This window comes from Chiloscyllium plagiosum, unplaced genomic scaffold, assembly GCF_037043375.1.
Source record: "Chiloscyllium plagiosum isolate Xiang-an unplaced genomic scaffold, Cpla_swu_hap1 HiC_scaffold_31, whole genome shotgun sequence".
Taxonomy (NCBI): Eukaryota; Metazoa; Chordata; class Chondrichthyes; order Orectolobiformes; family Hemiscylliidae; genus Chiloscyllium; species Chiloscyllium plagiosum.
In genome coordinates, this window is record NW_028270169.1 from 65,180,248 (window position 1) to 65,208,064 (window position 27,817).

At 42.9% G+C, this 27,817-nt stretch overlaps 1 long non-coding RNA gene across 1 annotated transcript; it reads left to right on the forward strand.

The window, feature by feature from the left end:
- The first annotated feature begins 8,953 nt into the window (after nucleotides 1-8,953).
- LOC148141960 (uncharacterized) lies at nucleotides 8,954-20,707 on the forward strand. The gene is made up of 3 exons (XR_015752253.1): nucleotides 8,954-8,977; nucleotides 14,970-15,191; nucleotides 18,642-20,707. It is a non-coding gene; the product is annotated as an uncharacterized LOC148141960 (long non-coding RNA).
- The last annotated feature ends 7,110 nt before the right edge of the window (nucleotides 20,708-27,817 follow it).

The following is a 27,817-nucleotide window of genomic DNA, read 5'->3' on the forward strand; positions in this document are numbered from 1 at the left end:
TTTCAATTCATATAGCTCAATATCATGACTGTATTTTAACAAGCTTACCTCTTTGTACATTTCTTATTTTGGTTTGTCCAGAAAATCATTTTGTCCCTGTATTTTGTGTTGAATAAACACATTTCATTACTGGGGAAGAAAGGACCTGTTCCAATGGGACAGCCTTCATCGAATCCATACTGGGACTAGAGTCTGAATGAATCGCATAACTAGGGCGGTAGGCAGGGATGTAAATGGAATAGGAGTGGTGCTGGGGGGTAGGGGAACGGGAATCGGTTATAGGGGTAATTAGATACCTGAATTAAAAGAGGTAAGAGTGCAGAATTCTGGATAGATTATTAAATTCTTCAGCACTGACATAATAGGATAGAGTATCCATAAATGGTTAACAAACAAACTTCAAGCACACTGGAAAACGAATGACAATGAGAAGAGGGATGGTTAATACAGGAGTGACAGTGTTATATCTGAATGCATGCAGTATAAGGAATAGGGTAAATGAATTCGTGACCCAGATTGAAACTGGCAGGTATGACGTGATGGGCATCATGGATACATGGCTGCAAGGGGATCAGGATTGGGAGCTAAATATTCAAGGATATGCACCCTATCCAACAGATACGCTGGTGGGCAGACAAGGTGGGTTGCCTTATTCGTACGAAATTAAACTAAATCAATAGCAAGAAATAACATAGGGTCAGATGGTGTAGAATCTGCATGGGTAAAATTGAGGAAGCACAATGTTAAAGCAACCACAGTTGGAGTCTTATACAGGCCTCCAAACAGGAGTGAGGAGCTGGGCCATCAGATACATCAGGAGATAGAAAAGATGTGTAGGAAAGGCAAGGTTACAGTGATCATGGGGGATTTCAATATGCGGGGGACTGGGAAAATCAGATTGGTAGTGGATTGTAAGAAAAGCAATTCATGGAATGTCTACAAGGTTTATTTTTGAATAGCTTGTGGTGCAGTCCACGAGTGAACTGGCAATAGTGGTTTTAGTGTTGTGCAAAGAGGCAGACTAGATAAGGGAGCTTAAGTTGAAGGAAGCCATCAGAAGCAGCGATCATAACATTGTTGAATTTATTCTGCAATTTGAGAGACAGAAGATGGAATCAGAGGCAACATTGTTTCAGCTGAATAAAGGCAATTGCAGAGGCATAAGGGAGAAGCTGGGTAGAATTGACTGGGAGAGTAGCCTAGCAGGAAAGACAGTAGAACAGCAATGGCAGGAGGCTCTAAGAACAACTTAGGAGACACAGCAGAGATTCATTGCAAGGAGAAAGAGGCATGGTACAGGGAGGATGAGCTGAAAATGCGTTGCTGGAAAAGCGCAGCAGGTCAGCAGCATCCAAGGAGCAGGAGAATCAACGTTTCGGGCATGAGCCCTTCTTCAGGAATGAGGAAAGTGTGTCCAGCAGGCTAAGATAAAAGGTAGGGAGGAGGGACTTGGGGAAGGGGCGTTGGAAATGTGATAGGTGGAAGGAGGTCAAGGTAAGGGTGATAGGCCGGGGGGGGTGGGGTTGGAGAGGTCAGGAAGAAGATTGCAGGTTAGGAAGGCGCTGCTGAGTTCGAGGGATTTAACTGAGACAAGGTGGGGGGAGGGGAAATGAGGAAACTGGAGAAATCTGAGTTCATCCCTTGTGGTTGGAGGGTTCCTAGACGGGAGATGAGGCACTTTTCCTCCAACCGTCGTGTTGCTATGGTCTCGCGATGGAGGACTCCAAGGACCTGCATGTCCTTGGTGGAGTGGGAGGGGGAGTTGAAGTGTTGAGCCACTGGGTGGTTGGGTTGGTTGATCCAGGTGTCCCAGAGGTGTTCTCTGAAACGTTCCACAAGTAGGCGGCCTGTCTCCCCAATATAGAGGAGGCCACATCGGGTGCAGCGGATGCAATAAATGATGTGTGTGGAGGTGCAGGTGAATTTGTGGCGGATATGGAAGGATCCCTTGGGGACTTGGAGGGAAGTAAGGCGGGAGGTGTGGGCGCAAGTTTTGCATTTCTTGTGGTTGCAGGGGAAGGTGCCGGGAGTGAAGGTTGGGTTGGTGGGGGGGTGTGGACCTGACGAGGGAGTCACGGAGGGAGTGGTCTTTTCGGAACGCTGATAGGGGAGGGGAGGGAAATATATCTTCTTCCTGACCTCTCCGCCCCCACCCCCACTCCGGCCTATCACCCTCACCTTGACCTCCTTCCACCTATCGCATTTCCAACGCCCCTCCCCCAAGTCCCTCCTCCCTACCTTTTATCTTACCCTGCTGGATACACTTTCCTCATTCCTGAAGAAGGGCTCATGCCCGAAACGTCGATTCTCCTGCTCCTTAGTTGCTGCCTGACCTGCTGCGCTTTTCCAGCAATACATTTTCAGCTCTGATCCTACATGGAGGATGAGGCAACCATGGCTAACGAGGGAAGTCAGGGATTGTATCAAAGCTAAAGAGAGAAGTATACAATGTGGTGAAGGACAGTCTGAAACCAAAGAATTGGGAAGATTACAAAGACCAACAGAGGGCAACAAAAATGTATAAGGAGGGAGAAAATTACATAAGGGGGTAAGTTACCACTTAGATATATAAAGTACAAAAGAGAGGCAAAAGTAGATATTGGAAACCATGCCAGAGAGGTAGTGATAGGGAACAAATGAATGGCTGAGGAACTTTGCGTCAGTCTCCACAGTGAAAGACACGATTAATTTTCCAAAAATTCAACAGAGTAAAGGGAAGTATGGAGTATAGTGGTCATCACCAAAGAGAACGTGTGAGAAAACTGAATGGCCATTATGCAGATCCATCATCTGGACCAGATGGACTACACTCTCAAGGTAGACTTGCAGGTTGTCAGTAGTTAGGAAGGCAAATACAATGATGCCATTCATATCAAAAGGGTGTGAATATAGTAGCAGGGCTACACTTCTGAGGTTCCATAAGGCTCTGGTCAGACTACATTTACAGTATTGTGTGCAGTTTTGGGCCCCATATCTCAGGAAGGATGCACTGGCACTGGAGGATGTTCAGAGAAGATTCATAGGAATGGCTCCAGGAATGAAAAGCTTAACATATGTGGAACATTTGAGGACTCTGGGTCAATTTTGATGGCGGTTAGAAGGATATGTGGGGATCTAACTGAAACTTACAAATACTGAATGACATGGACAGAGAAGATGTTGGAAATATGTTTCTATTGATAGGAGAGACTAGGACCAAGGGCCCAGCATATAGGGCAGACCTTTAAGAACAGAGATAAAGAGAGTGTGGAATCTATGAATTCACGGCCACAGAAGCTGTAGAGACCAGGTCATTAAGTATATTTAAGACTGAGATCGATAGGTTCTTGATTGTCAAGGGGATCAAGGGTTATGGGGAGAAAGCGGGAGTGTGATGTTGAGAAGCTTAACAGGCATGATCAAATGGCGGAGCAGACTCAATGGGCTGAAAGGCCAAATTTCTGCTCCTATGTCTTCTGGTCTTACAGTTAATGCTGGCTGTCCTCATCCCTCACTATAGATGCATCCTGAATCTGACCTTATGATTTTTAAAGAGGCACGTTCCAATACTGATGACTGGCAAAATCATTATCTCTTCCTCCAGTCTCAGCAGCAATTTCCTCCAATTCACTCTGATTTCTGTCCTCTCCACAATGTCATAATCACACAGTAATTGAAGTCCTATAAATGATACTTCATCATAGTTCATTGACATCAGTAACATCAACAGCATGACCCTGACTTGCCCTTTCTAATCCTTGAATAACAATTTGAATTGTATTTGTCACGTACAATTCTCTGTTAACATATTCATGCAGTTTGCCTGTTATAATCCATGTTGTCTTAAGCACCTTTTCCCACCAGATTATGGACTATAAAAGTTCACTTAACATTATAATCACTGATCACTAATTTCAGGCTGTACGTTTCCATTTATAAATGGAGTAACTGGTTTATGTTCCAACAGTCCACTGTCATTACTCCCATATCCAAGGCAGATTGAATGATTACACACCAAAAATCTGCTACATCCAACATCCTTTCCCTCAGTCATTCCCACATATCCCATGCTGAATGTGTAAATTTTAAATTTTATTTTGAATTTTAATAACATCAGTATTGAATTGAAAGGGGTTAACTGGAGCTATTTGTTCACCGACTGTGATTATATCAATCTGTGTGGATTCTAATTATCCCAGTGGAGGTTTCCATCCTTAAACGAAAAATGGTCTGTTTTTTCAGATTAGATTAGATTACTTACAGTGTGGAAACAGGCCCTTCGGCCCAACCTCCTAGAAAAGGCATAACTGTAAAGTTCTAAGAGGATTGTGGTGAGAGAGAGATGCACAGAAGAAGATTAGATTATGATTAGATTAGATTAGATTACTTTACAGTGTGGAAACAGGCCCTTCGGCCCAACAAGTCCACACCGACCCGCCGAAGCACAACCCACCCATGCCCCTACATTTACCCCTTACCTAACACTACGGACAATTTAGCATGGCCAATTCACCTGACCGGCACATCTTTGGACTGTGGGAGGAAACCGGAGCACCCGGAGGAAACCCACGCAGACACGGGGAGAACGTGCAAACTCCACACAGTCAGTCTCCTGAGGCAGCAGTGCTAACCACTGTGCCACCGTGCCGCCCGTGTTATTCCATAGTATGAGAGGGAGCATCACCGACAGCACTAACAGGGATCAGCACCTCCAGAGAGAAGGGGTGGAGAGATCAGAATCTGAGAACATTAGACTTGAATGTTACAACAATGGATCAAAATCTGAGAAAATTAGACTTGAATGTTTCAGCAATGGACAGGAGTTTATCCTGGGGTCTTTACTATCTTTCTCAGCCTTGGATATCATTAGCATGGCGGATCCAGGATATCCTTTGGATTATTCAAGGTGGTTACTATCCCACCCTCGCTATAGTTGGTGTTCCTAGTAAGTCATCCTCTTTGTCTGTTAAACTGGGTTAAACGGAATTTCTGCTCATGATATGTTAAGTTTAGTAAATGGTAATCAATGTCTTCAGTTCCAATCAAAAATTCCTTTACTTGTAAATTATACAAAGCAAATTACTATTTACAAATTACTCACTGATATAGAAGGAACCAGACTGTTCTCAAACTCCATAATCCTTTCTGTCCTGCACAGATTTACATTTCCATATCCTCCCCACATACCAATCCTGTCCAATACCACCATTATGATATCCCAGTCTCCTCCTCAGCCTCAGTGCAATTGCTGAATGAACTGTCAATTGTGCTTTTGATAAATCCTATACAGCTGTTTCTTCAAGTGTCTTCAAACCACGTGTCCATTACAAAATAATTGCACTTGAGATGTTTAACTTGTTCTCTGCACAGACTCTGTCAGATGTAAGACAGTGTATCGTGCTCAAGTCATTGACTCATTAGTGCCATCGAATAATAATCCACTGATATCTCATGAAGGAAATTGACATAATTAAAATGAAACCGTTATCATTTGTGAGAAAAACCCCATCTGCTTGCATCATGTCCTTTAAAGGAGGCAATGGGTCAACCTTGCCTGGTCAGGTCTCTATGACTGCAAACTCACAGCAATGTAGTTTACTCTTTACTGTCCTGTGGAACAGCCACTCAGTTTTAGATCGGTATAACATGCTGGCCTGACCAGGGCTGCATACATCCCGTGAGGGAAGAACAAATGGAAAGATAGCTCCTTCCTCTGCCTGTTTACTATACTCTGACAGCTCATTTCCATTCAGGTAGGTGACCATGCCTTGTTTTAGGTGTATTTTTCACAATTTCTTTGAAATGTTTCACAAGAGTGATGTTCATCTCCATCTCTGGTGTTGTCTTTATTGATGTTGATGTGCAGACGTAAGGAACTTGTAAATTTCACATCAGTCTCAGGGCATAGAGAAGGAATGGCTTCTTCACACCACAGGAAAGAAATAGAGATGGTAAAGTGAGGGAAGGGAATTATTGTGATCTTCCCTGAGAGTGTTGTTGAGGCAGTATTAAGGGTATTGTAGGCAGATTTTCTCTCCTTTATAAGGAATGATCTCCTTGTCACAGAGAGAGCATGAAAGATTGTCAACAGACTAATCACTGGGATCATGGTACCATGAGGAGTGAGTGAAGATTAATCTCTAGCGCTGTGAGAGAATAAGAGGTGATTGCATTGAAACTTGAGGGGAATGGACAATCACTCATTATGTTCTAAGCAGACACTAAGAACGTGATAAATTCCATTGTTTTTTTACACGGGTTATAATTCTCGATAGTTTAAGTGCCTTTGAGAACATTTCCCCTACTTCAGCCCCACTCTCCATGTCGATTGACAGAGACAGGTTCAGGCTTTGCATACAGTCTCCTGACATTCATACAGTGCATTCGGTATGTGTGATTCTGCACTGAACGTCATGTTATCCACAGTCCCGACAACAGCCACAATACATTCACTCTAAAACAGTTAACTATTCTTAACAGCTTCTGTCCTCGATGGAGAACATGGGTCTGTCATTTCGGAGGTGGAAGATGCCTCCTTGAGACTTGGCACAAAATATTTGGCTTCTCTCCTCACTACCAGGAAACCATATTAAAATAGCACATGTTCCACATGCAATGGAGCCACGAGGAACATCATGGAACCATCTCTGTGTGTAGTCTCTACTCCATTGGTTTGTCACGTTGGAGCATCAATTACATCCTCCTATTCCTGCATAAGCCCTTGAGGGGCTGAATGTTCTCGTCCTGGTCGCATGGAACACGTACAAGTGTCTGATTGGACTTTTCACGTTCCGGTTTAGCAGTTAGATGCACTAACCAGACTGCTTCTTTTCCTGTGAAACAAGCAGAAGTGTTGAATGGTTTGTCCCTCTTCTTGTTCATTTGCTTCGATGGCCTGAATTACTTCCTCATATCCACGTGCAACCAGCTTGAGATTAGATTACTTACAGTGTGGAAACAGGCCCTTCTGCCCAACAAGTCCACACCGACCCGCCGAAGCGCACCCACCCAGACTCATTCCCCTACATTTACCCCTGCACCTAACACTACAGGCAATTTAGCGTGGCCAATTCACCTAACCTGCACATTTTTTTTGGAGTGTGGGAGGAAACCGGAGCACCCGGAGGAAACCCACGCAGACACGGGGAGAATGTGCAAACTCCACACAGTCGGTCACCTGAGGCGGGAATTGAACCCAGGTCTCTGGCGCTGTGAGGCAGCAGTACTAACCACAGTGCCACCATGCTGATGCTGAATGAGCTCCTCTTTTAACTGTGGAAATGTGCAGTGTCTAGCCGTGCTGTAACATGAATGTTAGCAGCACTTTAATAGCACAAGCCTGAATGTTGCCCGGGTCTACCTGCTCCTGGTTCAGGAGCTGACAGGAGACAAAATGTTCTGAAAATTGCCTTATTTTCAGTGACCATCACAACTTCTGATCTTATGGTGGAGGAAAGACATTGATGCAGCAGCTGGAGATGTCTGTGCTAAGGAAGCTACCGTGAAGATCTCCTGAAGGAATGTCCTGGGAGTGAAAGGAGTAATGTCCACAAACCACAAACATCTTCCTTTGTGCTATGGGTGGCCCAAACCAGAGGAGATATTGTAGTTGATTCTCATTAAATTTAATTGAGTCAGTGTTCATCATGAGCCTTGTTATCAGGGTCTGTCACTCTTAGCTGGGCTCCAGTGTTCCAAAGAGAACATTAAATAACAACTTTCTACATTGTAATCATCCTGGTCTGATCAATTTATCAGTAGATAAAGAGGGGTGTGAAGAATTGGGAATTGAATGGAGTTGATGCTAACAGTGGATCAGCCATGATGGTATGCAATGGCATGGCGGGATTGACCGTCCGAATTACCTGATCTTGTTTCTTACGTTCTCATATTCTGTAACTGGAAAGTTAATGGTTGTAATTTTCCTGAATGATCTGTCATTGAACGTTGCAGTCAGAGAGAGCAAAGTATTTTGTGTATCATCTCTGAGTGATGTCTGTTGGCTGTATTTACAATGAATCTGGATCCACAACATGACCAGCAAATGGACCACAAGTTGCAGAGAGGAAACACTCTGTAAAGAGATCAGAGGCGTCTTTAGAACCCAGCTTGGATTTCCCAATAACATTTTCCAAGCCACACCAAACTGTGTGTGTCAGTCTGGAGGGACTGAATTATATCCTATGTTATTGTGGACCAGGTATTTGGAGCAAGTGGCCTCCATCTGCTCCTGTGCGGGGCTGAATAGAACGTTGGAGCATTTGAGTGAAGAGCAGGAGTTGGTCATTAGCCACTTTGTCACTGCTGACCCATGCACTAAGATCGTCGCTGATCTGGTTGTGGTCTTAGCAGCACTCTTCTGTATGCACCATTTTCCTTCATTCACTTCTCTGTCAAATACTTAACAGACACAACTTTGGTTAAATGCAAACACCTAGACATTGCAAACTTATGGGAAAGGGAATTCCCACTTGTACAACTCTTTCAGAATTTCTGTTCATGTTCCAACCAATATTACAGGGTTACTGATTCGTTTTGCAGTCACACTCCTCCATTGGTTACAACAATCTTCAAAGTTTAATGATAAGGCCAATGATATAAGTGTCAGCCTGGCTCAACTTCTAGAAAAATGTGACAAACACACAAAGGTGCACCTGCATGCACACATGAACACACACATTTTAAGACAAAACAGAAAAATGAAAGCTTTCCAGAGTTTCATAATAGCTGAACTCTTAACAAATTGAAAGATTTGTCCCAAATGTTATTCTGTCCTCTAAGGTTCTTCCGCTCACATAAGCTGCTGGTAATGGGATATCTCCCCGGAACAGTTGGATTTGGTTCAATTCACTTTGCGTCAGATAGTGGAAACATGCCAAAGAATCTTGCATCACGAAACCTCCATGATTGGTAAAGATGACACAGGATTTGTTTCTCTTGTCAGGCGGAACAAAATGAGAGAGAGAGAGAGAGAGGGCACTAGGCTGCTTCTTCTGAGGTAGGTAACATTTTTCTCCCTCCCTGTGTTAAAATATGCAATAATGTCAACTGAACACCAAAATGGACCATGTGTGATTTCCTTGAACATTCTCTGGAATGGATGATAAGGGGCTATATACAAATGCATCATCACTGCTGTTGTACACAGTGCTTTTACTTAGCAAAAATAAAACAAAATCCCAGCTTTATAATTTGATGGCATGTTTATATGAGTCTGCATAATTTTAAGAAATCGGTAATGTCTTCATTATATCTGCGTGAAAATCAATGTTACGACAGAGTGTGAAGCCCTTCTGCTAATTTAAACCAGACACACCAAATAAATCACTTCGCCTCAGAGTCCGTAAAATTGTGACAAAGAATGACCAAATCCCACTATTTATAGAAAGCAATAATAGTTTATTCGTTAACTCCAAGAAAAAAAAGAGAACATTAAATAACAACTTTCTACATTGCAATCATCCTGGTCTGATCAATTTATCTACTTCCCACTCTACAGCAATATACTGATACGATCAAACCACTCGATTAAGATTTACAAAAAAAAATGAATTTCAAAGCCCCCGGCGAGTTACGTTGATTTTCCTGTGAATCTTCCTCTGTAGGTTTTCCTGGGTGTTATCTTCGGTCTTCTGCTGCACAGATTACCTTTCAGAGAGTGATTCTGAAGGCAGTCTGCATTTGTTAGTGCTCTTTGCCGCTCTGGCTAATTGTTCAAAATGCCCAATTTCGTATCACAAAACATCAGATTGTCTCATTGGTTTTATATCATTAATATTCAAATTTGTTTGGATTTTGGTTTCTTGAGGCGTAAGTTAAATTGATTGGCCAAAATCGAATTTGTTGTATACCATAGCACTCTGCTCAGCTATTTGTTTCAGCGAAATGTTACTTTTTTAAAAAAAAATTTCAGCACACTCTGCTGGTTAAGTCCTTGCCAACTTTTTCTCTCTTTAAAAGGTACAATACTCGCCTATGCATTCATAACAGTCAACACATTTTATTCTTAAAATTTATTCTGTAGTTTTAAACACCCTAACATAAGAAAATATGTATCCTCTGTTTTTTCTCAAAATCGTGTATGTTTCAAAAAGATTTCGCATCCAATACCTAAACTGATAAAGCTTCATATCAAAAGGCTTCCCAGGAACGTGTGTATAGGGAGCTGGAGAGTCATGTTTCGGGCACATTCCTGATGAAGGGCTTATGCCCGAAACATTGACTTTCCTGATCCTCGTATGCTGCCTGACCTCCAGTGCAACACTTTTCGACTCTGACCTCCAGCATCTGCAGTCTCACTGTCCAGATGCAGTAAAACATTGCTATGATTAAACTCGATACACTTTCCCAGAAACAACATAACTTCAAACCACTTGCTGCATTTGCAGACTAACATCATGGATAGGAACAGCAGTTGGCCATTCGGTTGCACCATTCAGAATGCTCATGGCTGATCCGAATATGTCTGACCATCCGTCTCCAGTCTGTTCCCAATAAACATTGACTCTCCTGTCCAGCAAAGATCACTCCAGCTCAGCCTTGAATATCTTCAATAACTGCATCTTTACTGCTCCCTGAGGACAAGGGCACCACAGATAGCACAACACTAAAGCGAAAGGGACATCCTTATTTCATTGCAGGACCCGTTATTTTAAAATTGTGTTAATCTAACATCAAATTGCCACCTTTTTTAAAACATAAGGACAGAATAATTAGGAATGGACATAGACTATACAGCCCTCTAAACCTGTCCAACATTACCACTGATTCTTTCCAATCAAATATGTATTAAACTCATTCTCCGCTCCTGTCCCAGGAAGAATATACCAGATATCATAACACTACACGAGCATTAAAAAAAGGAGCAGAATTAGGCATGCAGCCCATCGAGTCTGAATGTCATTTAATAATGGCTTAGAGGTTTCTCTCATTATTCTCCTAACCTCTCCCTGTAACTCTTGGTACCCTTATTCATCAAAAACCTATCTATCTCTGGCTTGTAGACACAAGTGTCTGTGTTTCTTTGTGTCTGTATGGGTGCGTATGTGTTTGTTCATGTGTTTGTGTGTCTGTGTATTTGTGTGTGTACATTTGTCCTTCCATGTATTAGTCTCTGCGTTTTATCTATGTTTAAGTCTGTTTGTGTGTGACTGTGTATATCTCTGTATGCCTCTACATGTGTGCGGGTCCATCTCAGCTCATGTGCTGTGAGTGTTAGTATATTGCGGTGTTCACATATGTCTCTAAGTATTTCTGTGTCTGCATTGTTCTGCAATGAGATATTTGTTGTTTTGGAAGGGAAAGAAGTAGCAGAAAAGACAGAGTGGTTAAAGTAAGTATTGCCCTCCACAGAACATTGTTTCTTACTCAGTTGGTAGGACCTGGATATTAAACCTCCATACGATTCACTCGGTCCTCTCCGGCTCGTGCCAGGGTCCTCCCAACATGGCGGGGAGAGGGGGGAAAGGGAACAGCCTTTTCTGTCCTGTTCCAGGCTGTTTATCCTGGAATTGGAGAAAGGGATGGGGGAATGAGCTGTTAGTACTGTTGTAGGTGGTGGTGGGGGAGACGATTGCTGAATGGCGAGGTATCCGGAGGGTGTCAGTCCACAGTGCAGAATCCATAAGGTGTTATTGGTGTGGGGGTATTGCGTAGGCGACAGACAAAATGATGGAAGGAAGGTGGTGAATTCAACAGTGAGAGTGGTTGTACATGAACTTTATTTGGAGATAAAGCGTGAGCCTTGTTCGGGGGTAGGTGTTATTACAGATATACAGTGAGTGTGAGGGAGCAGCGAGAATATGGTGACACTTATCCTGGCACAACGAGGATACGGAATGTCCTGGACATTTCTTCAGATCATGTCAGCGTCGAGGTGAGCCTCAATGAATGTCTTCTCGAAGTCTGTCACTAATAATGCCACCGACCTTGTCCCTCAGATCCCACAGAATCAGTTTGAGAGGATCTTAGCAATGAGAAACAAACATTGGTGTGTTCTGCCATGCAAAACTGTCGTGCAAATTTTGTGCATCTTATGCTGTGGAAAATTGGTATTATTGGTGCTGCAGTCATACTGAATTACCTCAAGTTATATCTAAATTGCGTAAACTAAGTGACTGCTAACGCTGTGAAAAATAAATTCTAGAAGTGTGTATCAGGTAGCTTGGAGGATATGTTGTGATCCAAACTAGAGACAAGGTTAGTTTGGATTTGGTGATGTGTGCTCAGAAGGACTAATTAATAACCTTCTTCTGAGGAATATGTTGCATTTTACACGACATCTGCATATCATATTGAATGTTGAACATGATGGTCAAACATCATGGAAGCCTGGAGGCTAGATGGTCAAGTTCGCTCCAGTGAATTGGGAAAGTATAATATGACATTCAGTGGGAGACAAGCAACGGTTGTTAGAGTCATAGAGTCCTAAAGCACAGAGGCAGACCCATTGGTCCAAACTGGTCCATTCCGACCAAAATGTGCATTCAAACTAAACACATCTCCCTGCCATTGCCCCGTATCCTTCTAATCCTTTTCTATCCATGTATTTGTCCAAATTCCTTTTAAATGGTGTTAAAGTATCCGCCTCAACCACTTCCACTGGTTGCTGATTCCATATGTGTACCAGCCTCTGTGTAAAAAAAAAGTCATCCCTCAGGTTCCCTTTTATTCTTTCCCCTCTCATCTTAAACCAATGCCCTCTAGTCGATGATTCGTAGGCGGCACGGTGGCACAGCAGTTAGCACTGTTGCCTCACAGCGCCAGAGACCATGGTTCAATTCCTGCCTCAGGCGACTGACTGTGTGGAGTTTGCACGTTCTCCCTGTGTCTGCATGGGTTTCCTCCGGGTGCTCCGGTTTCCTCCCACAGTCCAAAGATGTGCCGGTCAGGTGAATTGGCCATGCTAAATTGTCCGTAGTGTTAGGTAAGGGGTAAATGTAGGGGCATGGGTGGGTTGTGCTTCGGCGGGTCGGTGTGGACTTGTTGGGCCGAAGGGCCTGTTTCTACGCTGTAATGTAATGTGACACTTAACAATTCACAACACTGGGAAAAAGAGTGAGTGCATTCATCCTATCCATGTCTCTCATGATCTTATATATTTCTATAAGATGTACTCTTAGTTTGTACACTCTAACGAAAAATGACCTCGCCTGTTCAAACTCTCCCTGTAATTCAGACCATTGAGTACTGGCAACATCCTTGTGAATTTCTTCTGCATTCTTTCCAATTGAATCATATCCTTCCTGGAGCAACTTGCACAAAACCAAACACAGCATTCCAAGTGCAGCCTCACCAGTATCCTGTATAACTGCAACATAACTCCCCAACTTCGATGTGTAATTCCCTGACTGATGAAGGCCAGCATGCCAAAAGCCTTGATCATTGCTGTCTACCTGTGACTCTACTTTGAGAGATCCATGCACCTGATTTCCAAGGACCCTCTGTTCCACTACACTCTTTAAGGCCCGACCATTCACCATGAAGCTCCTATCTTGATTTGATTTTCCAAAATGCACGACCTCACACTTTTCTATATTAAACTCCATTTGCCATTTCTCGGCCCACTTCCCCAGCTGATCAAGGTCCTGCTGCAATTTCTGACAACCTTCCTCGCTGTCCACGATATCACCAATGTTAGTGTCATCAGTAAAATTACTAATTATGTCTTGTACATTCTCAACAAAATCATTGATAGAGATAACAGCAATGGTCCCAGAACCGACACCTGAGGCACTTCACTAGTCACAGGCCTCGAGTCCGACAAGCAACCTTCCACTATTACCCTCTGCTTCCTACCATCAAGCCAATTATGTGTTCAAATTGCCAGCTCCATCTGGATTCTATGTGATCGACCATTTCAGAGCAGCCTATCATGTGGGATCTTGGGCAGCATGGTGGCTCAGTGGTTAGCACTGCTGCCTCACAGCGCCAGGAACCCGGATTCAATTCCCGTCTCGGGCAACTGATTATGTGGAGTTTGCACATTCTCCCCGTGTCTGCGTGGGTTTCCTCCCACAGTCCAAAGATGTAAAGATTCGGTTAATTGGCCATGCTAAATTGTCCCATAGTTTTCAGGGATGTGTGCATTAGGTGTATTAGTCTGGGGTAAATGTAGAGTTGCATGGAAATTAGCCTGCGGAGGGGCAGTCTGGGGCTGTTGGATCCACGGGCCTTTTCCACAATGTAGGCATTTTAAGAACACAAAAACTGCATAAATTAACAATCTGTATTTCAAAGAAAACAAAATAAAACAAGGTCAAATGTGGAAATTAGTAATCGGGAGAGGAGAGTTTATTGTTGGGAACAAGGAAATGGCCGAGATATCAACCAGTTACTTTGCATCTGTCTTCATGGAGGAAGATCCAGAAAACCACCCAGACTTACCAAGTGATCATATGGATCTTGTGAAACTAAAGATATAAAGTCAATTTATATCAGTAACAAGGTAGTAGTTGAAAATGTAGCTGGATTGAGCATTGCTAAGTCTGACAAGCCAGATGTACTTCATATCAAAATATCAGCAATAAATCAGCAAGAGAAGTATTAGTTGTGCTGTCGATCACTGTGTTTTATTTTCCGGTACATTCTGCAGAGAGATTGTTGATAAATGGAAGGGAATGAATGTGATCCAAGCAACTGCAAAGCGAAGAAGAGATAGTGTGGAGAACTGCAGATCAAATAACTTGACATCTGTAGGAAAACTGTTAGAATCTACCACATACCACGTGATATTGAATATTTAGAAATTAACAGCAACATTGGAGGGAATCAGCATGCATTTTTGACAGAGAAATCATATTCGACGAACTTCGGAATTATTTGATCTTGTTTCTTGCAGCATAGATAATAGGGAACCAGTGGAAATGACATATTTGGATCTCCATAAGGCTTTCTATAACAACTCATGCAATGAGTTCATAAGTAAATTAATGTGAAGGGCATTTGGAGGAATATATGTAAGTGGAAAGTTATGTTCATTTTCATTTAAGGGAATCAAAAAATGGATGGAAGGACATGTTGAAGCAGTTTCGCAGCGTGTTAATGAGACTGTACCTGGAGTATTGAGTACAGTTTCGGTGACCCAATCTGAGAAAGAATACACTGACCGCAGAGGAGGTGCAATGGACATTCTCCAGATTAATCCCTCAGATGGCGAGATTAGATGATGAGGAAACTCAGTCTGTGTTCTCCACACTTTCAAAAATTGAGAGGTGAGTGCAGTGAAATTTAGAAAATTCATTAAACATATGATAAGGTGGAAATAAACTGGATGTTTTTTCTGACTGTCTACTCTACATTTAATGCAAATAATGGCAGGATAAGGGACAGGCCTTTTAAGACAGCAATAAGAAGCAAATCCATCACTTGAAGGCGTCTGACTAACACAGGGGTATGGACACCTGCTGGCAGGGCAATATTAGGAAATTCCCCAGATATTCTACAAGTGTGTCAACTGGAATAGAATAACACTTAGGACTCATTAGAGACTTGCCACTTAGCATCCAAATCAACTTCCTGTTATCATAGAGAGCATGGTGGTAGAAGGCTGTTTGTGTGACTGGAGACTGGTGTCCAATGGTGTACCACAGGGATCAGTGCTGTGTCCCTTGTTACTTGTAATTCGGATGTGCCGATGTTGGACTAGGGTGGACAAAGTTATGTCAAATAACACTAGATTATAGTCCAACAGGTTTATTTGGAGGCACTAGCTTTCGAAGCGAATCATCACCTGATGAAAAAGCAGCGCATCGAAAGCTAGTGCCTCTGAATAAAGTATAACCTAGTGTTGTGTGATTTTTTAACCTTAAAAATGATTGGCCGGGTGGTTGGAAGTGAGGATAAAGGCCATAACTTACTGGAAGATGGCAGATGTATGTAACCCTGATAAAGGCGATGAAATGCACTTTGGAGGAAGAAACTAGACAGGGTAGTAGTACTCGATGAATGGCAGCACACTAGGAGGCTCAGCGGGTGCTTCTCCACATATCCCTGAATGGGACGCACAGGGGAACACCCAAGTTGACAAAGCATAGCGACCGTAAACATAGCCTTTGTACATCAAGGTATAAATTATAAGAGCTATACAGAACTTTAGTTAATTCAAGATGGAATAATGTGTGTAATTGTTGTAGAAAGCCTTTTGGAAATCCATTACAGGCCGGATGTAATTGTTCTGGAGGGGGTTCAGAGGATATTCACCAGGATGTTCCCTGGGATGGAGCATATCAGCTATGGAGAGAGGCTGGGTAAGCTCGGGTTGTTTACTTTGGAGCAGAGAAGGCTGAGGGGAATGTGTTTCAGGAGGACAGAATTACGAGGGGCATGGAGAGGGTGGGTAGACAGCAGCTGTTCCTTTTAGTCAAAGGGTCAAGAACAAGAGAGCAAACTTTTAAAGCAAAGGGTTTGAGCTTTAGTGAGAAATTGACCGTTGCGTTTTTTTTTAACCCAACGGGTGTTGGGCTGGGATGCACTTCCTGAGAGGGGTGTTGTCACGGATAACCCTCACAACCGTTAAAGAAAATACATGGTCATGCAGTTGCAATGCCATAACATTCCAGGCTACGGGTCTTGTGTCAGAAAGTGGGACTAATGTCGACAGTGCTGTATTTGTGATGGTACAGAATCTATGCTCCTGTGATTGTATGGTTGTGGAATGTCAGTCATTTATCAGCTTAAGACAGAAATTGATGGGATTCTGAAGAGTATATTAACAAGGGTTTTACAAGTGAACTGATAATAGGTTCTAAAAGCATGTCAGTTGCAAAGTTAAGGGAAAAAGGTGCAGCTTCTGACAGGCTGAAGCCAGAGAATGGAGGACAGGAAAATGGAAGAACTATGAAGCAAATATTTCAGTTATGTCTTCACAGAAAAAAACAAATCAAAAAAGAAACAATCTTCCTAGCAATACTAGGAAACTTTAGACTGGTGAGAAAGAAAACAAATAGAATGAAATTAGCAAATAAACAGTTTTACAGAAAGTATTGCAACCGAAAAAAATGGGCATAGACAAAGTCAACAGAGATTTATGAAAAGGGAATCATATTTGAGTAACTGACTGAGCAAAATTATGGAGAAGTTATCAATGCAATATGATTGGATTTTTCTGAAAATAGTTGATAAAGGCCCAAGCCTAACATACAAATTAAAATCTTATGGGACTGGGGTAAATATGTGGACATAGTTTAGAACGGAAGAGCAGACGGCACACAGTGAGTAGGAATAAAACAATGTGTTTTCGATGGAAGACTTGTGGGTATAGCAGGAACTGGGGCTTCGGCCCCAGCTATTCCCAATAAACACCATACTTTTGGCAAAGGAATCAAATGCAATATCCCCAATTCTGCTGATGGCATGAAACGATGTCGGATTGTGAGTCGGTGTGCAGGATGTAAAAAAGCTCCAAGGTGATTGAGACAGGTGGAATGAATGGGCAAATACGTGGCAGATGGAGAGCAATGGGGGTAGATGTGACGTTGTGCACTTTGGTGGGAAAAACAGGATGGCAACTTACCATTTGAAAAGGGATTGGTTGAAAAAATATTGATTTGCAAAGGAACCTATGCTGCATTTTTGTTTCTTTCTGCGCATACCTCCAAGGTCCATACAGGGCAGTGAGATCTGAAGCCAGAAGTCAATACTGATATTGGCACGCTGACCAGTATACACAGAACCAATGAAGTGGGGAGCTGTAACATTGAAAAGGATCTGGATGTCCCTGTACATCAGTCACTGAAAGCAATATTGCAGCATTAGAACGCAGCAAGGAAGATAAATGTTATGTTGACCTCCATTTCAGGGGGATTTGAGTCCAGGACCAAGGGTGTCTTACTGCAGCTGTACAGGACCTTGGTGAAACCCCATCTCGAACATAGTGCAGAATTATGTGCAGTTTTGGTCTCCTAACCTCATAAAGGACAAACCTAACATTGAGGGAGTGCAGCGGAGGATGACCAGACTAATCTCTGGGATGACAGGCTTGTTGTGGGAAGAGAGTGAGGGTCGACATGGGCTTTCGGAAAATGATTGGAGGTCTCAGTGAAATATTAAAAAACTCTGACAGGGCGAGACAGATTGGAAGCAGGGATCATAATTCCCCTGGCTTGGACGACTAAAACAAGGGCTGAAAATGTGTTGCTGGAAAAGCGCAGCAGGTCAGGCAGCATCCAAGGAGCAGGAGAATCGACGTTTCGGGCATGAGCCCTTCTTCAGGAATTGTGGAATCCAAGGCACTGAATATGAGTAAGGATTTCTAGACACAGCAAGACAATGCTGTGGAGATGGGGGATCAACCATCATTACAAGTAGTTCACCACTAATGCTGTCCCTTTGTTTATGTGCAACACCGTGTCGTAGATAGAAAATGGTGCAATATAAATAATGGGGGTGATGGAGAAAAGAGAGTAAGGGGAGAACCCTGAAATATCAGTAAAAACCAAAAATGAAAGGTGGTCTAACACATACTAAGTTAATCTAGCACACTCTAAGTTAATCTTTAAAACATATTTTGCAATGAAATAGTACATTAAATGTAACATTTTAACACTTTAACAAATGTAACAGTCACTGACTACAGCCTTGTAGCTTTCACGATGCTCTTCACCAGAAGGTTTCGGGTCTGATTGACCACGTGATGCTAACGTGAAATTTCAATTCTCCTCCAGGTTGAAATGATATTCCTTCGAAATGTAGTCTACAATTCCCAGTTTGAGGCTCAGTTTCAAGGCTTGCAGAGCGGATTACACCCCTGTTTTAGCTGAACACACTGAGTATGCATTTTGCAGATAAAGGACCCTGAGCCTGGGTTTTGCTGTTCAGCCGATGTCGGGGATGGAATCGCATAACAGTGAACAGGAACTTGCAGCCAAATTGTGTTAAATAAACACGTGTCATCGCAGAACTGCCTGTGTATTGATTGGAGGAGCAAAATTGATGGATAGCAGGGACGACAGCTGTTCTCATTACATATTTCACAATGGTTAAGCAAATTAAGGGATATGAACACTGTGTGAGGAAAACTGCATTGTGGAGGTTTTCTCCATGACCTAGAATGGGGAACGCTCAATGTGTTGAATGGCTTACTCCTTTCCCGATGTTTCTGTGTAGTCTGGGAAACCTCTGTAAATGTTGTCACAAGCTCTGTTAGGAAGGAAGTCTCTGCAGTGTCAACAGGACTGTGTTTCCCATTCCCTTTTCCGAAGCTGAGGCTGGTGCCGAGTGTTCTGTCCAGTTTTACCCTTTAAGACCCCGGAGCAGTTTGATACAGTAGAGTGTCTTGCTTGGCCGTTTCAGAGACCATTGAGGAGTTTATCACATCTCTGTGTGTCTGGAGTCACTTTTAGGCCAGACCAGGAAAGCACGGGAGATTTGCTTCTGGAAAGTACATTGGGGAAAGAAATATAAGTTTACAATCGACATTGGCTTTCGGGTCACTATTACTGACACCAGATTTGAGATCTTGATATTTCATTAATTGTTTTTAACTTCCACCAGCTGCCAGAGCATTAGCCTGGTCTGGATTAGTAATCCAGTGACATTTCCACAACCGCACCATCGCCACATGGGGACCTATCAGAAACCACACTGACCAGTTTATTTCTGTGCTGCTTGACAGCTCTGTCAAAAAGAACTCCCACCAATTTGACTATTGTGATGAGACTGAGGGAGTGGTAATTGGTCAAATTGTAATTATTCCTCTCTTTGGGAACTGGACATAGATGAGTAATTTTCCACATTGCCAGGGAGATGTCAAGAGTTGGAGCTGGAATGAAACAGATGCCCCAGGGACACGGCTTGTGCAGCGCAAGCCTTCAGTTATATTGCAGGAATGGTGTCAGCGCCCATTGCCTTTGTCGTATTTACTGTGTTCAGCTGTTTCTGCATGTCATGTGCAGCGAATAAAATTGATTAAAGACTGCCATCTGTAATTCTGTGGGTATCATGACGAGGGTGATGTGGATCATCCACTCAATACTTCTGGCTCAGAATGTGGAGTCATCTCCTCCAGTAAGTTGTTCAATAGTCTATTGACATTTGTGACTGGATGTGGCAGGACTGCAAGTCTTAGATCTGATCTGTAAGTCTTCGGATAATATCTCCCTCTCTATCAGATGTTAGTTCTGCATGTTTGGTATCCAACCAGTCAAGTGCGGTAGCTTTAACGGGTTATCATTACGTTTAGATACACATGTTTCTGACTTTGGCACGTTCACCCCACATTCGTCACTGAACCACAGATAAGTTTGATGCTCATGGTAGACTGGTGGGTCATCCTGGGTGGAAAATTACTGACGGTGTTGAATACAATTCTGATTCTGCTGCTGTTGATGTCAACACTCAGCATCACATGATGGCCCAGTTCGAGCTGCAATATCTGCAATTCAATTCTACTGACTGTACCCTAGTTCACAGCGAAACCTATTCACCCATCAGCCCTGTACTCTGTGACCTGCCCTGTGACCTAACCTGATGTCTGATGTACCACTTCAATTTTCATATTCTCGTTCTGCTGTGGATCTCTCTATGGTGTCACGCCTCCGATTTATTACATTACTCAAACCTTTAACATATATTTCTGAATCATATCCATTCCAGTAATGCCATCATCTGCGTTTGATCTGAATGTGTTTCACTCTGTTTCTCTCCCTGACTATGATTAAGAGTTCTGTAGTGTAAGTGATGACAGCCTTATGTAACTTCAGAGCCAATAAATGTGTGCATTTTGCGTTATCATTCACTTCCCAGTGTATGGTGCTTCGTGTTGGACAGGGCATTTTAGCTTCTTTGACACACGTCGTTGGATCTTGTTCAAAAACAGAAATTGCTGAAGAAACTAAGCAGGTCTGGCAGCATCCTGTGGAGTGAAAGCAGAGTCAATCTTTCGGGTGCAGTGTCCCTTCTACAAAGCTCCCAGTTTCTCCAGCAATGTTTGCATTTTTCTTTGCAGTATCCATAGTTATTTGTTTAAACGAACACATGTATTTGCCTATTAATTTCTGGAGAAACTCAGCATGTCTGGCAGCATCTGCAGAGACAGAGAAGCAGAATTAGCGTCTCAAGTCCAATGTGACACTTCTACAGAACTGAAAAGGATTGGTAAAGGATTTTTTAATCCATTGTCAGTAGTCCAGGATGGGTGGCATGGAAAGGAGGGTGTGGCAAATGATAAATGGGCTTTTAGCAATGGTGAACGAGAAGATGATGTAAAATGGGTTTAAATTAAGGTGTGAATGGGGGACACAAGGTCATAGGGAGGCTAGGTGGGAGAATGTTGATACTTTTTCACAGCAGAGATCATCACCCCCTTCAGACAAAGGAATTCAGGTGTTTGACTTCTTCTTGGGACCAGTAAGAGTTTCATGCTGCCTTAGTATTGTAATGTGAAGAAAAATAAATCACAGTATGAAGTTTGGACTGAGTCCTGTTTACCTGTCATTTTAATATTGTTTCAAATTTGCAGTGCTTATCTTTAATTGCTTTTTCTTAAAGTTAGTATCAGATGGAGTGAGGGAGATTGAGGGGTGACATTATAGAAGTTTATAAAATCATGAGAGCCATGGATAGGGTGAACAGTCAAGGGCTTTTCCACAGGACAGGGGAGGCCAAACATAGAGGACATAGCTTTAAGGTGAAAAGGAGAAGATTTAAATGGAACAAAGGGGCAACATTTTTACACAGTGGGTGATGCGAGTATAGAATGAGCTGCCAAAGTAAGAGTGGTAGATGCATGTACAGCTTTAACATTTCAAAGACATTTGGACAAACATATGAATGGGAAACGTTCAGAGGCATTTGGGCCAAATGCAAACAGATGGAACTAATTTAGATTGGAAAACCTGGTCAGCATGGACAATTTGGGTGAAAGGGTTCTGTTTGTGCGCTATATGAGTGCGTGAATCCAGAAAGCGAGGGAAAAGGAAGAAAAGATATGATGTAAGCAAACTGTCAAGAAATATAAAAACAACTATCACGAGTTTTTTCGTGTGTATAAAAATTTTCAGATGAGTGTGTGGCCTTTGTTACAAAGAAAGACAGGAAAATATATTTAAGATATCTAGAGGGTGCGACTGGCTAGAGGCAAGAGTATGATGGATAACGTATTAGAACGGAATGCTAATTGGCAAACACATAAATGTCAGCGAGTCAGGATTAATGGATCTTTATGATAAAATGTATCGACTGGAGTAGCACAGATATCAGTCTGAGGGCAAATAATGTATACCAGTATTTTACATCGTTCCTCACAGGGGAAGACACAGTTTAATATTTCAATGATAGAAACAAATGGTAATAGGAGGGAAGTTCTTGAACTGTCTCTAATAAAAGTAAGAAGGATTTTAACAAACAGATAATACAAAGGGTAGGCAGGTCAGCAGTAGTTCATGGCTGACAAGAAGTTAAAATAAATGGTTACAGGGCAACACTGTGTGAAATATTCCAAACTCTCTCGATTACAGGAGCGTTTCAACATAACTGTAGAACCTCCAATGTGGCGACTGTCTTCCAGAAAGGCGTGAGACAGAACGCATTCTTGCTGAGAATCTGCTGGGGTCTGTTATTACACAAGGAATTGCAGGGCATTTAGAAAAGCTTCACAAACAGTCAGCATGGTTTGTGAAAGGGGATCTACATTTTGCCCTGTAAAATCATGCAAAGTTTTTCTGGAGATCCCTGATAATGTAACAAGCAGACGTGATAAAGGGGGACTGGTACACATGTGGTTTTCCAGAGATTTTCAACAAAGTATCACAAAATAAATATTCTTACACAAGAAGACGGATAACGTATTACCACGGAATGACAATTGGCAAACACATAAATATCGGAAAGTCGGGATTAATGGATCTTTATAATAAAATGTATCGACTGGAGTAGCACAAATATCAGTCTGATGGCAGAAGTTATTTGCAAGCTATACTGATGTCCTGACGATGGGAGGTAAGTGTAATATATATCCGAGTTTGTGGATGACACTGAGAACTAAAAGCTATGCTGTTATTTAATGGAGTGGGCACCCAAAAAAGGAGCAGTGCAAAGGGATTGGAGTGTTCCTGTGTATGAAACATAAAGTCAGCATGCTGATGCAGCAAGTAATTAGGATGGTTCATTAGATGGCTTCCTGGGATGCAAGGGTTGAATTATTGAGTACATCAAAAATGGTGAGGCGATTATTCATTGTGGTTCAAATGAATGAGGATGATATTACTGAAATGTACAAGATACAGAGGGGGCTAGACAAGGTAGATTTTGAGAATGCGGTTCCACACCTGGGCAGAATCTCGAACTCGGGAACGTAGATACAGAATAAAGGATATCGATTTCAAACTGAGATGTAAAGAAATGTCTCCTTTCAGAAGGTCGTGAATGTCTGGAACTCCCGAACCCAAAGAGTTGTTGGGGCTGCGTCACTGAATGTATTTACCGACGGGGTGGATTGGTTATTGAAATATCAGCGAGTTGAGGGATACAAGGGATTAGCAGGAAAATGGAGTTGAGCCGTGGAATAGATCAGCCATGTTCTTATTGAATGACAGTGCAGGCTTGAGGGGCCGAATATCCTGCTCCTGTTCCCATTTCTTACGTTCTTATGTTGTGCTTTTGAAAAGTCACTGGTTATTTTCCCAGAAGTCTTGTTGTACAATGTTGCATTCAGGGACAGCAGAGGATTTGTTTGAGTTAAACTTGGGTGGGATATGGGGGATGTATTCATAGTGAATCTGGGTCTATGACATGACCCACATTGGGAGCAGATGTTACAGAGAGGGAAGTTACGGAGCCTGGAAAGAGGGATTTGGTGGGGTGCGGTCTCTTCCTGACTCAGCCTGGATTTTCAAAGTACATTTCCCAAACTACACCTAACTTTCGAAGTGGTCTCGATCTGCTCTTGTGTAGCAGGACTGAAGGGCTGAATGGAACGTCAGAACACAGGGCTGAGGGATACGAGTGGGCCATTCGGCCCTATGACACTATTCCACCAGTAAATAAGGTCGTGGCTCATCTCATTGTGGTCCCAGCTGTGCTTTTCTCTCCATGCACCATTATCCTTGATTCACCTGTCTATGGAAAATCAGACTAAGCCACCTCGATATAATATAAATATTCAGCCATTCCAATCTTCTGCGAAAGAGAATTCCCACTGGAATGAATTGCCACTTTGTGAATTTCTCCTCACTCCAGTTCTGACTGAGGTTGGAGGGTGTCACTGTTTCATTTTCTAGTCCCACTCCTCCACTGCTCACAACAAATTTTAAATGTAAGAAGTTTATTGATATGGCCAATGATAAAGGTCTCAGACTGGATCAGGTTCATTGATAGGAGCAAGTCAGGTAGTTTTCCTTAGTCCGCCACAAGTAACGAACAAAACTAACAGAGGAGCATGGTTGATCAGTGGTTAGCACTGCTACCTCCCATCACCAGGGAGCTGAGCTCAATTCCAATTTCAGGCAACCCTCCATGTGGAGTTTGAACATTCTCCCGTGTCTGTGTGGGTTTCCTCCCAGTGCTCCAGTTTCCTCCCACAGTCCAAAAATGTATAGCTTAGAGTGGACTGGCCATGCTAGTTTGCCCATAGTGCCCAGAGGTGTGCAGATTAGGTGGGTTAGTCATGGGAAATGAAGAATTACATGGATACGGTAGGGGGACAGGTCTGGCTAGGATGCTGTTCAGTGGGCTCAATGTCCTTTTTCCATATTGTAGGATTTATGTGACAATGACAAGTTTGGACTATACAAACTATACAGACACGCAACACGCAACCTGATCCACTCTCCTCAAGGTTTTGTATGTTTCAATAAGATCACGTCTCATTCCAAGAGTAACCTGTTAAAGCATCCATAATATAAGCCCTTCATCCCTGGAATACATGAAGTGAAACACCTCTGAACTACTCCCAATGTAATTATATCTATTCTCAGGTAAGGAGGTTAAAAAAAATCTCACCCCAGATGAGGCTAGCTTTTTTTCTCAGAGTTCTAAGTCTTTGTAACTCTCTTCCCCGCAGAGCATTGGAGGCAGACATATTGAATATTTTGGAGGCAGAGGTAGAAGGTTAATATGTATCAATGGAGTCAAGGATTATCGGGGAGTGGGCAGGAATGTGCAGTTTGGGGGAAATGCTGACAGTGCTACAAAATCACACTGCTCCAGAACGCTGCAAATCCGAAATGATAACATGGATAAAATTAAAAAATGCTCTCAGTGATCAAATAGAGTTCCAAAGGACCATGGGGCTGCTCTGTCATTAGAGAAAGTCCATTCGATGTGATTCACCTGAGGGTCACCACACCTGGGGTGATGGGGTGAGGTTGAGAGAGCGTCCCCTCCATGTTAAGCTCTGTCAGTGTGGGGAATTGAACCTGTGCTGTTGGCCTCCCTCTGCATCACAAACCAGCAGTCCATCCAACTGAGTGGGAGACTGTGTAACTTTTACAGACAGAAACAGTCACAGACAAAGGACAATAGAAATTTTCATTACAAGGCAAAAGATACAATTCAGATAATTGTCAAGACAACGGCTGAGGATAAAAACGTTCTCTGCTCGAAATTGCATTTTCTAGTGAGACAAATATTTCGAAGCAGTCTTTGGGTGAATACAATAAGATGAGACAAGTGAAATAACCAGAATGACTAATTGTGATTGGATATCGATAACCATTAAATAAGTGCAGGTTTTTGATTGGTCTGTGTAAAATGTGCTTACCGTTACATAAAAGTTTAAAGCTGATGGAATATATTTTTTGGAGCATCCGTCCTTGTGGGAAATACCCTTGAACGGGTGCTTGAAGAAAACTAGGGTTAAAGTGCCCGAGTGTCGTCTGCTCAGTGACAGAAACCCAGGGGGTTGAATGACTGAAAGGTTCTGTAACATAGAGCTGAGGAAATCATCAGATAAGCCACCATCTTATTAATTTTTAGAGCATGTTTGAAGGGCTGAATGGCCTCATGATAGAATTGTATTGTGTGTGACTTGAAAAACGTATATCTCTTCTCCTTCCCCTTCTGTGTTACATTCTGGGGCATTAATAATTGAAATTATTTGCAACACTAGCTGGAACTTCCCATAATCAGCATTTTACAGAACATTCTATAACCATGTCGAGGCATTCCAAAGGCAAGAGAGAGAGAGGGGCAGGTGCTGCATGCAGCAGTGAGAGTGGTGGAGCATGAGCCTTGTTCCGGGGAAGGTGCTATTACAGATATACAGTGAGTGTGAGGGAGCAGAGAGAATATGCTGAGCCTTATCCTGACAGAGCAGGGAAGGTTATTGATGCTTGTCCTGTATTGCTGGACATTCCTTCAGACTGCAGACACTACATTGAGCTGCGTGGTGAGCTCAGACCATGTTTGGTGGGTCTGGTAGTGTGGCCCCATCCGGGAAAAGTATAATCCTCCTCTGTACTAGCCCATCCACCTGCCCCATCGATACAGTGTGGTGTAATTGCTCCTTTTCTGCCCTCGTCGGGATAAACTGCACGGCAGCTCCAAACTGAGACAGTTTCGTCCAGGTTTCTGAATCAATGCACCAGTGTTGTATGTATCGCTCCCCATGTTGGACAGATAGCTAGTGGACTGGTGAGACATGCATAGTATTCCATCCTGGACTGATTGCTGGGTTAGACTTATCCTGGTCTGCACAGTCCTCCATCCTGGACTGATTGCTGGGTTGTACTGAGCCTGGTCTGCACAGTCCTCCATCCTGGACTGATTGCTGTGCTGCACTGAGCATGGTCTGCAGAATGCTCCATCATGGATAGATTGCTGCACAGCACTTTCTCCTGATGGTACCAGGAGGCTCGTCTGCACAGTGCTCCATGCTGAGCAGATATCTCATCTGGGCTTACAAGTGTCTGAGCTGGATCTGTGAGGTGGATTGTGTATGCAATATAATTCCTGATAGAGCTAACACTCCTCCAGCTCGGCGCCTTCTGCTGTCAAACTCCGTATTTCTGCAATATGTTGTCCATTAAGTAATTCTCAACTTAAAACGTGAATATGTTTGCTATGGACCAGGGCAGGTGCCCCTCACAATACCTGTCGAAGGTAGACTCGACCCGAACGTTTTCTTATTTTAAAGGTAAATGTGAGGTAATGTTTTAGATTAGATTAGATTACAGTGTGGAAACAGGCCCTTCGGCCCAACAAGTCCACACCGACCCGAAACCCACCCATACCCCTAACCTAACACTACTGGCAATTTAGTATGGCCAATTCACCTGGCCCTGCACATCTTTGTGATGTGGGAGGAAACCGGAGCACCCAGAACCCACGGGGAGAACGTGCAAACTCCACACAGTCAGTCGCCTGAGGCGGGAAATGAACCTGGGTCTCTGGCGCTGTGAGGCAACAGTGCTAACTACTGTGCCACCGTGCCGCCCACGGTTTCAGATACAATTTGCTTGGTCAAAGTATTCGACTTTAAGCAAAACACAATGTATTCAAACGCTGTGGACAAAATACACCAAAAACAAGAGGAACTTGGAATAACTTAATTCTGGTCCTGGTTCTGTAAGAGCTTGACCATCACTCCACAGACTGCAGCTTCAAGGACCATGAGGAATGGATCATATCTACACCATCTATGGCACTGAAGGAGCTTCCCAAAAATGCCTAACTCCACCTAAATCATTAAATGATAGTAAGATAAATGACAAAGTTAAACATAAGTAAATAAAACGAAAGGATGCAACAGGCCTGGTGGGCAGACACAGACAGCCTCGGGAACCCAGCATTACTCACCCTGCCAAAATATAGTGGGATAATCGAGCAAGTGAATAGAAAGCTTCGTCTCTCTACCTCACCTCTAACTTTACAATTGGAGATGTGCTATTTGTCCAATAGTCAG